Below are 12,362 nucleotides of genomic sequence, written 5' to 3'. Positions count from 1 at the left end.
CTGCCAGCGGGAAATATACAGATAGGTGCCTCAGCAGCCTGACAAATAATGGACAATTTCAGACAAATTCTCCCCACCACACTTCATACTCAGTTTATGAGTAGCCAAGAGGTACGTGGGTAAATTCATACTGATCAGATGAAGGCACCACTGCCATTTTGCACTGGAAAACGTGCTGCAACATTTCCATAGTAGTTTCTCACACAGAAAACAAGTTTCCTATGCAATAGTAATTTCTGTGTTGGAAATTGTGCACACTTGGTGTTTTATTTGCCACACTTAGATCCACACCTTTTAGCATTTTATTGTGTGCCGATTTTGAAGTCATCGGTGTAGGATAGGAATGGGGAGACTGCGACCTTTCAAATGTCACTGGGGACTACAACATGGCCCTAATGATTGGCCATACTGACTGGAGCTGATGAGACTGAGTCCAACAACTGCCTTTGCAAAACTACCCAATTGTCAAGAATTATTAGAAAAATAACAATGCTTTTAAGACTTTGGCAAGAACAGTTTGTTCTTCTTAGCGAAGTTCTGTATCAGAAAGAAAGGCAGAAAATTACTTCTAAACCAAACACTCAAAACTGGCAAGTCCCATTTTGCATATTACACAGAAGTCTCAACATACCAAGGTCCTCCAGGAAGATGTTCTTTTCTCCTGAAAAGCCACCTGCTTAGACTTTCTTCATAACTTGACAAGATGTTAGTTTCACATAAGCACACAAAAGCAGAATTGTCCAACTAGCCTAAGAAATCTTACTGTGTCATGGGACCTAAGGGACTGCATGCATATCAAAAACCTATATTGACTTCAAATGACAGGTTCTGGAAGTAAAGAAATTAATATAATGTTTCATGTGGTTAATAGTGAAATCAATCTGAGGGTTTCATAAAGAACTTTCTGTGGTACTGCAAGATCTACGATCAGTAGCATCAAGTCATTTAGCTAATGCAAAGTGGAGATACAATATCAACATTCATATTTAATATGATCCACTTGAAACACACATGGCTGAAACCATATTCAAACAATGCAGGTTCTGTTCCCTCAGTATTACTATACAAAAGTTTTACATGTAATATATGCAGTCACTGCTGCAGAGCAAGGATGCCCAACATGCATACTCCGCATCACTTGTCTCTTGACACACCATGCAAGATCTTGAGAGCCTGAGTTGTGCTTTAGACAATCTCCACTGGTGAGACTTAAACAGTCAAACACACCAGCTTCCCAGGTACCCAATCACAGCACTCAGTGGCTGAGAACCAAGTCATATTCAGAGAAGACCCTTTGAAATCCATGGGCTTGAGATGTGCAAGTACATTTAGTTTAACAGACATACTTTGAGTAGTGACTAACACTGAATATCACCCATTAATTTCAATGGGATTGGCTCAGGAAAATCTACCCAGTCCAGCACTGAGTGTCCAACATTGGCCATCAAATTTAAGTTAATTTCTAAAGGGTTTTAACTTTCATCCTTACAGATACCAGGGCATTGTGCAAAATGCATGACTAAATTCGTCATAACTAGATAACATACAGTAATAACAAATCAATCAATAAAATAGCCTGTGAAGCAGCTAAAAAAAACCCTAGAGCTAATTAATACAATAACCAACACTTAAAATGTCTGAGCAAGTAATAGAAAAAAGGTTTTCACCTGGTGCTGAAAGGATTATATTGTCAAGCACCAGTTGTAATCTATGGGGAGGGTATTCAGGGTGCCACCACAGAGGAGGCTTTCTCCCTTGTTACCACATAAAGTTCCTCTGCTGGCAAAGATACTCATAGGACAGTGTTTTACAAGCACTCATTGCTTGGCAGCAAAATGACTCAGGTGTAACTGTTCAATTCTGAAACTGTGCCAGCACAAATGAACAAGATAGGGCATCATCAGAGCCATTACACTGGTGATGCAATGGTGTTACTCTCACACAACAGCGGCACACATCATCAAAATGTTTTATAACAGGTATGCAAGAGGTTCAAAAGGGACAAATGTTTTTTCAATGATGATAGCTAGCTAGCTTAGGATTTCCAAGTTCATAGATTTGGCAGTAGTGCACAGTATAGACTGATACTGAATAGGGAGAGCAGTATGCATCTAAACAGGCTTACAGGACCTTGTGCCCCCAATATGGGTTCATTCCTGAATAAAATTGAGCATCTAAAAGGAAGTGCAGATGTTCTACACCCATCAGGCACTACTGACATAACATGAGAGTCTCCAATAGGGAAGTGGTAGACAGCTCATTTGTGCTCTTTGTATTAAAGAAGAGAAGTTCTATGCAGCTCAGAGTGTAGACTAAAAGATGCGGGGGGGGGGGGTTCTGGGGGGTGTTAAAATATATACACAGTTGGCATTCACATTAAAACACAGAAAAAAGTAAACCAGGCAGTGGAGTGTTGGCTTCTTGGAAGAGAAATAAAAGACATCAGGAAGACTTTGACGTTGTTCATGTGAATATGACAATTCATGTAGTCACATTGAAGACAGCACATAAAACATGCCATAAGCCATAAATCTTAAGTAACGCAGCTGAGCTCTTTATGCTTCTAGAATGAATTGCTTACTTCCTTTACCAACAGAATTATTTCCATCAGTGTTCTAGATTTATCTCAAATAGATACTCGCAAAACAGGAAAAGTAAATATTCCTCATATTCTTATTGTTTGTATAATATTGCAATATTGCATCACAATAGCTGCAATATTTGGTTTAAAGTCCCTGTTTGGAAACAGAGAATCTCAACTTTCACTTAATCAAAAAGTGTTTAAATCATGAAATTGCTGAGAACATCCGTAAAAGACTAGAGTGCCTTCAGCAACACAGAAACTAAATATACAAATCTTTGTACCATGCCTGACTCATAGTTTCTGTGCAGTTGAGGTTGACAGCACAGTATCAATATGAAACTAGTCTATACCAAAAAACCTCATATACCATACAAAGCTGTACTATACAATGTAAACAGAATTCTGTCAAATATGTATTTTTTATCAACAAACAGATGTTTACTGCCCTATTCCAGCACAGATGTATCAAAGATGTGAATATACATTTCTTCAGAAAAAGTTGAGAAAGTTTCCCTCAATCTTTGCAGATACATAATGAATCCAAATTAGCCCTACCCACATTTTTTTTAAATGTCAAAAAAAGACTTTGCAGCATATATCCAGCTACCTTAAATTACTTACTTCTCTTCATAAATGGTGTCCAGCTCTAGAGTCACACTTTTAACAACATCCTGAGGCTTCTGGAAGCAGCCACGAACTGCTGCGAGAACTAACAACTCACACTTCTTGGTAAGTTCTAAAGGACCTTTTCCTCTGCAAACGTTACCTGAAACCAACCTTAAAGCACAATAATGATAGTGTAAGGCGGCTCAAAATCACCACCACTTCAGCAATATTGTTTGGGGGAAAACTATTTTCTCTTCTCCCGTTTCTTTAGGGTTCTTTTCTTAGTCTATGTGTCAAATTGAAAACTTGTTTAAATGCCAGTCGTCACTGATTTGTTAAAATCTATTCAAGCCTTCATAAATGCCCATATCTTTTTTATAGATTCTCCCACACAACTTAACACAAGCAAGTTCTCACATCAAGGCCAGACCTTAGAATGTTAGATGTCACTAGCAACAAAGCTAGTTCAACTAAGTGCTTCATTATTCTAAGCCGTATGCACCCAGAATTGCAGCAAGATTTCTAGTTTCACTACATTCGATTACAGACCAAGTCCCAGACACAACCTATTATTATTTGTTTCCAGAGCTATAGAGACATATATTTCAAATAACAAATCACTAAGCATATCAATCCCATCCCAAATTCACAACTAAGAAACCATTCAATTTTCTTTAGAATATGGAAGTCTTAAAATAGGTAAGAAAAACATTGCACTTTTTTTTCTTTGCAGGCTAAATATGGATGAATATTAAGGCAAGCTGAGCAAACCACTTGCAGGGAGTAACCCACTTTCCGCCTCACGCCATCTCCTCCCTGATTTTCTCCACAGAATAGCGCAGAATGAGTAAGAAATAGCAGGAGAGTTGGCTGAGAGGTCATTTAGCTGCCTGTGGAGCAAGCAAAACGTTGGCTGTTTCCAGCTGCCAGCACATGTTGGACTGGAGTCAGAAGGACCTCTAGTGAACTCCAGGAAGTGTAGCAGCAGCATCCCAGGAGTGGGAAAGGAAAACACTGCAACAACTATATTTGATGCAAGCTGCATTCCATTAAAATCAGCTGAAGTTCCTTTATTGGAACAGTGAAAAATACATATTTATTAGAGATGCTGCCGAAACTCACAATTAGTCAGTTCATGTGTCAAATCTACTATGTTCAAACCTCCTATATAGCAAAGACCTGACTTTGATCCAACATACAAAATATAAAAGTAATTCCAACCAAGAATATGAGTTATATTGTTTTCTGCACCTGCATGTGTGGGATGGATGGGGTGGGTGTCCTAGTAAGCTTACAATAATGCAAGGTAGCTCGAGGAAGCTTTAACCTTTAAAATAAACTTAATGGTAAAAGCTACAATGCTCATGCAGAGTTGTTTCCAGTACAAAAGATATTAATTGTGGAGGGGTGTTTTTTTTCAAAGTCAGTCATGCTCAGTGTAGACCCACTGAAAATATTGCACTGAAGTTAGTAATGACTATTAATTTCAAAGGGTCTACTCAGAGCATGACTAATGCTGGCTGCAATCCAATTGCTGCCCCCATGGCAAGGGTTATTTCCAGCCCCATCTTGAAAGCACAGAGCAGGAGCAGGAGCACTTCCTTAGCCTCTTAAAGGCCTTTACCTTTAAGAAGAGTTTTAATATATACTATAAAGCGGAGGAAAGACTAAAGCACCTTTGGACAATATCATGCTACAAGTTTAAATCTGAAGAAAATAGGGGTGGTATTCAACTATGTTTTACTCAGGATGAAAATAATGAGCCTAATTTAGTAATGCTCATTCATTTCAATAGGCCTACTCTAGAGTAAAATTAGTTGACTAGCACCCAAGATTTCAAAGGAGTAACAGAATGTGTAACTCATGCAAGCAAATTACGACACTGTCGATTCACCCACTATTTATTTAAATTAATTTTTATATAAAAATAAAAGCCCAGTAGAAAAAATTATATGTAAGAACACCTGCATGTACATGATGCAGACAAAAAGAAATCAAACAGCTTGCTTATACAATATGAATGCCCATCATTAGATTTTTTTTGAAGAGCCTTCTTGGTGGCTGCCCCCAGACTTCGGAAATCTCTTTCTAGAGATGTTAAGACTGGTTCCCTCCTTGTTGTCTTTCCACCGGCACATGAAGACCTTTTTATTCCAACAGACCTTTAGGGAATGACTGTTTTTAAAGAAAGGTCTGGTGCTGTGATGTTCATATTGTCATTATTCTTATTTTTATAAGATTTGTTTTTATATGGTTTGAATATTATTAGTGACTAAATGCTTTAAAATGATTGTATTTTCTGATTATCACTTTTCTATTTTATCTGTATTTTGTATTTTTATTTGTAAGCCACCCTGAATCCCAATCCAGGACAATAATAATAAAAAAAAACTACCTAAAGGGCTGTCCATGCTGCTGCAGTCATTTAGACCTTGCTTCTCACTAAAGTGATACAGCTGTGTCTAGCCTGTTTGACTTAAGGTTGAAGGTTGAGAGTAGCTCACATAACTATGCCTCCACACAAGTTATCTTCTCATGGATTCTAATCTAAATAAATCACATTTCTGAAGGTACCACCCAAATGTAATTCAGATATTAGGATCCTGAAGTATGTTATCCGAAAAGAAAAGAAACAAAAAACAAACAAAACAAACAAACAAACATCTCTTCCCCCGGTGAGATGCAGGCACCAGATGTGCACCTTCGTTCTTCAAATGTTACACCAGAACTCCAAAAAGAGGATACATGAGTCTTTCATACTTCTGCACCCCATAAAAGGTATTACTCTCAGAATCCACTCAGTTATGAAACAGAACTTATACCCTAAAATGTAGTAGCTACACCGGGCACCCCCAAAATCGGCCCTCCAGATGTTTTGGTACTACAATTCCCATCATCCCTGACTACTGGTCCTGTTAGCTAGGGATGATGTGAGTTGTAGTCCCAAAACATCTGGAGGGCTGAGTTTGGGGATGCCTGATCTACACAATCAAGGCCTTAGCTGCTATGGTTCCAGAGAACTTCAACTATATAATGGATTGAATCCAGAGTTGCCAAGAGCAGAACTCCACTAATTGAACTCTTCTATAGGCAGAACAGGAGAGATGACTCTCAACAATTTCTCCTTCCTCTTGTAGCCCCCCCCCCAAAATTGTAGCCGTCTGGGGTACCATCCAGACCAGTGTGGGAGACCACTGAGGGCAAGTGGATATAGTTGAAAATCATCTGCCATCACCACTTCATCCTTTGGGAAGCCTGCTGGAATAGAATGAATTTCAGAAATGAAACGAGCCCTTCTGTTCACAGAATAGCAGCTCTCAATCGGTACTAAGCTGTGCTCGAAAGAATCTTTAGTTGACTTAGTTTTAAGTCAACTTCTAGGAGGATGAGATTATGTTTGGAATGGTGTCCATTTCATGAATTTCTCAAAGAATTAAAGATTTTTTTTCCTTTCTCAAACACAAAGGAAATGCTATATATGGGAGTATAATTTAGGATAAACAACAATATCTCACAGCAATCTAAAGATCTCTGAAGATTGCATATTCTGTCCAAACCAAGCATTCTCTTCTGGTGAGCTTGTGAAACTTGCAATAATCTCTAAATAAATAAATAAATAAATAAATAAATAAATAAATAAATAAATAAATAAATAAGGGCCTTAGAGGGCATTTTACTATTTGTTTTAACCCATTTTTTATTCCACCCGTGACCCTTTTTTATTTCAGGGCAATGTAACTAATACCAAAAAAACAGTGAATAAGATCCATAAAAATGCTTTGCACATTTGTAACCACTGTGTACATATTTTGTACTGCAATGGCCTATATCTGAGTTTACTGTTCAAACAGACTGTTTAACATGCAGTTTTGTCTCCTTTTCACAAATACTATACTTTTTAAAATTGACATATAAACAAATTGACTTCTACTGAAAACAAGTAAAACTTAAAATCAACTTTCACCTGGAATATGAAGAAAGGGAAGTGGTTACATAAACTGCACAACACAGAAATTTCCCCTCCCCTTCATCACTGTAAACTGAGATGTAAACTTTGCCTGAAGCTACAGAAAGAAAAACCTTCACAAGCTAGTAGTGAAGAAAAGAAACCATATACAAAGTGAAATCTCTGCTATGCATACGGTCATCATAAAAGGCCATAGGATTAAGCTTCAGAACCCAGATTTCTTGCCATAGCAAGTGTGCTGCTAGCTTGCCTAGTGAATTCTGAATGTTTCATTCTGCATGATCTGTCATGCATACATGGCAAACAACAATCAGGAGTAACCCTTATTGTCAAAGCAGCACAACTTACAAAAAGGTATCTAGCTGCAGACAGGAAAAATCTAAGAACAATAACCAAAATGTGCACTACCTCCATCTGAAATGGAGGTCTGTCACACTACACTTTCAAGGCCACCTGCTTTACCACTTTATAAAACAAAATTTGGATACCTGAAGCCACCAAGTCATGGCCAGTTTGCACATCTTAGCTACAGATCACATATTGCTAAGAAACTGACATGTGACTCTGCAACACCTTCACAAACACATACAAATGGTTCAGCTAGCAGTTCACATTCATGACCACAGCAAGAAGGAAAAAGGAAGGTAAGGTGGCGGGGAGACAAATGTATGACTTGCAGCATGATATAAGGTTCCAGATGGATAGACCTTATAGAAGTTGCAGAAGCAAGGTAGATGCAGCAACTCCAAGCATAATCACCACAGGCAGTTGGGATCATAGCCTTTTGATGTGCATAGGAGACTGGGCATATTCTCGCCTCCTACTCTATTCTAAGTACAGTGGTACCTCGGGTTAAGAACTTAATTCGTTCTGGAAGTCTGTTCTTAACCTGAAACTGTTCTTAACCTGAAGCACCACTTTAGCTAGTGGGGCCTCCCGCTGCCGCCACGCCGCCGGAGCACAATTTCTGTTCTCACCCTGGAGCAAAGTTCTTAACCCAAGGTACTATTTATGGATTAGCGGAGTCTGTAACCTGAAGCGTATGTATCCTGAAGCGTATGTAACCTGAGGTACCACTGTACATGTGAAGGAGGCAGAAGCGGCACCAAAGCAGAACTTAATCTCCCTTGGTAGTCTTCACTTACCAATGAAGGACTGTGCTAATGCATCAGCACAATAGCAGCAGCAGCATAAATCTATTCCTTGCAAAAAGGAATGCAGGAACTATTAGCTCTTTTGCTCAGGACAAGATTCAAGCAGCAATCCCATTTATACTAGCAGAGGTATACATTCCATTGGCTCCTTAGGTCTGTGCAACATGTGCAGGATTGTGCTACAATACCACTGATACATAAGCTGAACACATCTGTGTGGTGATCAAATATCAGCCAAGTCACCAGGAATACCAGGTGGCATCTCTGGATAGCTGCTCCAGGACTCTGGAATTCTTTTCCCTCAGGAGGCTGTTAAATCCTCCTGTCCATCTGCCACAAAAAGTTCAGACTTTTGGGCTGGGTTGCCATTTAGAAGGAGAGGTTAAGCAGGTAATCCATATATTATAAAACTAATGTTTTGACATTTTCATCACTTGTAGTCACATTCCCTGGTTCCTCAATATATATAGAAATAAAATCTAAATAAATAAGAAGTCCAGAGTAGCACCCATTTCTGGTAAAACTGTTTACTTAAACAATGATGCCATCTACCCTCCCAATGTTCCAAGCAAGGTGGGCTCCCTCTCCTCAAATTGCCACTGCTGGGCTACTCAGGAACCACACTGCCCTGAAAGGAGGAGAGATCTAGCTTTCAAAAAAGTTCTCCATAACAGCATCGCTCTGCTGTTCTATTGTATAGTTTTAGTTGATGCTTTTTGCTTTCATGCTTTCATGCTTTTATGTTTTGTGAAGTTCGGATGAAAAACAGTATATAAATTCCTTAAAATAAACACCAGAGATATGCTGCTAGAAGCATTGTTTATTTACATGCTTGCCTTCCAATAGTGTACAAAGTCCCTTTTCACATTTTAACTTCATTCTTTCCTAGGCTTACCACCTGTCCCCTCCCAACCCTGCAGTTTCTCTGTACAGTATTTAAACAGCTACGGATGGAGATTAAACAAGTCAGCTCTCCCCCACCACTTGATCTCCAAACTAGGGAAAGAAGCATTGTTCCTCTGTTGAATTTCTACCCATCATACAAGTGTAAAAAGGCAACAAAGCCTCTTATGCTGTGCAGAAATGGTAACAACTATTCTGTACAGCAGCAATTATATAAAACAAGTTACAAGCAGACTGCACACAAATTCTGCTTTATCGTAGAACTGGACTTCAAGGATCACATAGTCTAATCCCCTACAATGCAAGTATCTTAACTAAAACCTCCACAACAGATGACCATGCAACCTCTGCTTAAAAACCTCCAATGAAGGAGAAACCACCACCTTTACTAATGTCATCACCTTATCACCTAATCAATAGGCTGCATAGGTATTTTCCCAAGTGTGTTGAATGTTCTACATTTCCAGCTAAGCCGGAAAATTAAGCTCCAATACGTTTTAAAATATCAAAGCAGTAAGAGGCTATAGCAAACAAGGGATTTTTCTCCCTTCTAGATTCTGATTGGTGGAATTTTCAGGAAGTGCCTTCAGTTTCCATGGTAAAAATGGGAAGATAAACATGCCTGCAATATTGAGCTAAACCATTTTAAAAGGTATATACGCACTTGGCAGTATACTAACTTAAGAGCATGTCTGCGCTTCAAGCTTTTGATAATCACTGGTTCAATGATGTACAACACAAAATTAGACCACAAAAAGTATAATTAAAAAGGAGCATTTATTTCTCCCCCTTCCCAAGCTACCTCAGCACTCAAAAGAAGAAGAAACCCACCATGCTGAAGCATATTTCACAGGATGGACTTAACAGCTTCTGCGGCCCCCCCGCCCCTTCCCTCAGATGACTTAGATCAGACAGACATGGGTAACTGCTGGCCTGCCAGATGCTGCTGCACTCCAACTCCCATCATCCCAGACCATTTGGTCATGCTGAAGACCCTCCAACTGGAGGGTCACCCATCCTTGCTTTAAGTGATCTTTACATCCCACTGGGAGAATTTGCACATTTAACACAAAGCCGTGAGGATAAGCTATTGTATGCAGTTTTTTACTTCCATTGTAGGTTAACCAGCTAGCATTACATCTGAACATCTAAACTGATGTTAATTTCAACCATAATTGAAAGGGCCATCAAAGGTAACCTAGCCCAACTCCCTGTCATTGCAAGAAGTTCATACCACAGTATCTGAAATGGATGGTTTGAATTTGGCTTCTTCCAGCAAACCATAGTTAATATTAACCAGTTTTTCAGGTTTAGGTGACATGGCAAGCCAGCCTGCGGTTCATCTCAAATGGAAATGAAAGCTTCCGAACTCCTCTTCACAGTTGTGTCAGAGGGGGGAGGGGACCACAAAGGCTTGAAACTCACCTAGGCTTGTTCAAGGAACACCAAACTACGTCTAAACATTACATCTGAAGCAGCCCATCTTCAGTGTGAGGGTTCAAGTTTGTTTCATAGTGAACACTGCAGTCTCTTAATTTTAGACTTGGTTAGACATGGGGCTGCCAATACCAATCGCCTGCACTTTTCAGTATTCACTTATTCCAAATCTTGCAATTTACAGGTAATCTAACCTTTTGAACACCTGAAAACCAGATATGCAGTGAGAAGCCAATTCCAGACGCTGCATGCCTGGCACCAGCAATTGGCCAGAACAGGTCCCAGTGGCCCCTCACTGGTCCAAGCCATTTGCATCACCATTCATGGCCCTCTCCCAGATGCTTTTCAGCAGTGAGTAGTAGTGCTGCCTTTGAATAGGAGCCAAACTTGGCTCCCATCCATGGTGACTGTCCATCATTTTAAGTCATGCAAAATGCAACACCCTGACACATAGGTTTTTGGCATTATAATTTCACAGATCTGTAATCCACATGGGACACCAAAAGATTCCATTGATCTATAGGCAGAGGAATTGCATTTTGGATAAGTTAAGATGGCAGATGGCCACCACGGATGGAAGCTGGTGTAGCTTCCAGTCAAGAGTGCCACTGCTTGTGTATTCCTGAAAAATGTCTAGTGCCTTGTGGAGGGGGATGACTGACATGCAGATGCTACCTTCTGCGCTTCTAAGCAATGGCTGAAAAAAGCATAGGCAGCAGGTTAGATGTTTTGATGACAATCTTCAACTTAGGACCAAGTTACATAGGACAATAAGCACATCGTTTTCAGTTTTCTGCATGTATATAAAACAGTGACTAAGAGGTACGGTGGAGGGGCGGGGGCTGATGAGGATGTGCTGGAGGGAGCATTTCCACCACTACTGCAGTCCAGTGAAAGTCTCCCCACCCCACTACTATTTGCTCCATTAAAAAAGTTTCCATTAGCATCAATGAAAGCTTCACTTCCAGGATCAATACTAAGCAGACAGGAGCAACTCTCATCGGGACTGTGCCAGAGGAAACTGTTCAACCCCCTTCCAGCACACCACAGTGCCAATCCTGATCACCCCTACTCCATAGTTGTTTAGTATTGTAAAAACATTCATGTTACAAGTGGCACATTTAGCGTCATGTGCAGCTTGGCCCTTACTTCTTCCAGAGTAGCCTCACTGAAATTACAGGACTACTCTAAAAGGGTGTAAGAATCATAGTGCCGCTTAATATACAGTAACTTCCTGATTTACTGGAAAATATCCCAGAAAAGCAGTTTCTTTTTGACTTCTTGGCGTACTATTCCTATAGCATATACAGGGTGTGTGTAATCCCTAGCATTTATTTAACACTTCAGAGTACTCCAAACATTTTACATACAATTGCCTCAGTAAATTTGTCAAACCACGCTGTTATATTATCCCTATACCACAGATAGCATGCCTCTCAGTCCCAGCTACTGGAGAGCACAAGTGGGGAGACTGCTATTTCATCTGTCCTGATTCTGGGCTTCAACAGGCATTTGGTTGGCCACTGTGGGTAACAGCATGCCAGATAGGCAACTGGTCTGACCCAGCATGGCTATTCTTCTGTGCTTATGTAATTTGCAAAAGGCTACCTAGCGAGTTCATGGCAAAGGAAAGATCTGAGCTGGTGAACCTCATGGCTCACAGTTCAGTCTCTCAACCACTACACTGCACTAACTGACCCCCTTTCAGAGT

General features: G+C 39.9%; 2 protein-coding genes across 15 annotated transcripts in view; one reads left to right on the top strand and one right to left on the bottom strand.

Annotated features, from left to right (window-relative positions):
- BCL2L11 (BCL2 like 11) overlaps positions 1-12,362 on the bottom strand; it is a 53,644-nt gene that overhangs the window by 20,808 nt on the left and 20,474 nt on the right. The gene's annotated exons all lie outside the window — the stretch shown is intronic.
- The window catches only part of LOC309365889 (uncharacterized protein), a 281,475-nt gene that overhangs the window by 258,754 nt on the left and 10,359 nt on the right, over positions 1-12,362 (top strand). For 5 of the 7 annotated variants that reach the window (XR_014166256.1, XR_014166257.1, XR_014166258.1 and 2 more), the window contains one exon: positions 3,924-5,572. The gene's annotated coding sequence lies outside the window, so the exon portion shown is untranslated. Of the gene's footprint in view, positions 1-3,923 lie in introns of those variants that run through there. The other 2 variants (XM_081904487.1, XM_081904486.1) reach the window with 1 other exon arrangement.

Source organism: Podarcis melisellensis (assembly GCF_964234715.1).
Source record: "Podarcis melisellensis genome assembly, chromosome: 3".
NCBI classification, from domain to species: Eukaryota; Metazoa; Chordata; class Lepidosauria; order Squamata; family Lacertidae; genus Podarcis; species Podarcis melisellensis.
Note: the sequence above shows the minus strand (reverse complement) of the source record. Positions and strands in the feature narration are given on the sequence as shown.